Source organism: Corvus brachyrhynchos, unplaced genomic scaffold (assembly GCF_000691975.1).
Source record: "Corvus brachyrhynchos isolate BGI_N302 unplaced genomic scaffold, ASM69197v1 scaffold904, whole genome shotgun sequence".
NCBI classification, from domain to species: Eukaryota; Metazoa; Chordata; class Aves; order Passeriformes; family Corvidae; genus Corvus; species Corvus brachyrhynchos.
This window is the reverse complement of record NW_008237536.1, coordinates 490611-491662: the sequence shown is the minus strand read 5'-3', so window position 1 is coordinate 491662 and position 1052 is coordinate 490611. Positions and strand designations below refer to the sequence as shown.

The following is a 1052-nucleotide window of genomic DNA, read 5'->3' as shown; positions in this document are numbered from 1 at the left end:
CATAAAATATCCCAGGCTGGAAGGGACCCATAAGGATCATGCTCCTTGCAGGGCAACCTGCACCTAAACCAGGTGGCCACGAGCATTACCCTGCCACTCAACACCTGCCCCTGCTTGCCCAGGGGCTGCACAAAGCTGCCCAGCAGGGAAGGAGGTTTAGGGCAGGAACTGGGATGCCCTGGGAGGTGTTTGCTGGCCCCAGGTTGCCCACCCAGCACGCTGTGTTGCCCAACAGCCATTGCTGTGGCCATTACAGGGCGGGTCAATGGCCAGGACGGGTCACAGAGCCCGGGCACTGTCACAGAGCCCCCCCAGAACACAGTCACTGGCCACGGAACCCCCCGTCCATAGCAACGGGGCCCTGTGCCAGTGCTGCCCCTCGGGTCCGGGCAGAGCCGGGCAGTGCCAGCACCACCACAGCACCCAGTGATGAGCAGCAGCACCCCCAGGCACCCCCAGCCCTGAGCTCTCCCCACACTCGCAGCCAGGGGGGAGCTGTGCCTGACGGGGAGGGACCACCAGCACAGCCGGTACTGCCCTCAGCCCCAACCCTCCTCCATCCCCCCATACCCCAGACTGGGCGCTCAGCAGCTCCTGGGGTGTGCCCGTGTCCACGGGGACTGGAACCTCTCATCCTGGCATGGCTTATCCCAAAGGGGACACAGGGGCATTTATTTCAGCTGGAAGTGTGTGGAAAAGTAATCCAGTCCATTCCCAAGGCTTTTTTCTTCCTTAAACGCTTGTCTGTCAGTGGCTGAAGGGGAAGGATTTATTCGCAGGGGTGGGAGCCAGGGAAAGCATCTCCCCCTCTCCAGCTGCTGCTCCCCAGGTATCAGTAAGTGGCATGGAGACAGGGAATGGCAGTGGCCTGTCCCCAGCAGGGACAGAAGGGCTGGAGTGACGGGTTTGTGGGAACAGCACTCGCAGGGGCGTTTGCTGGAGCTGAGCACAGACTTCTCATCCTCGGTTCTGCCAAACTGACTCGGAGCCAGTCACACCTGTGAAAGCTTTTGTGCTGAATTTGAGGCTGCGAGTGTCCCGCTGCCCACCCC

General features: G+C 61.5%; 1 protein-coding gene across 1 annotated transcript in view; it reads left to right on the top strand.

The window, feature by feature from the left end:
* The first annotated feature begins 371 nt into the window (after window positions 1–371).
* Window positions 372–1052, top strand: part of TEKT3 (tektin 3) — a 7733-nt gene continuing 7052 nt past the window's right edge. The window contains exon 1 of the mRNA XM_008631616.2: window positions 372–530. The gene's annotated coding sequence lies outside the window, so the exon portion shown is untranslated. The remainder of the gene's footprint in view (window positions 531–1052) is intronic.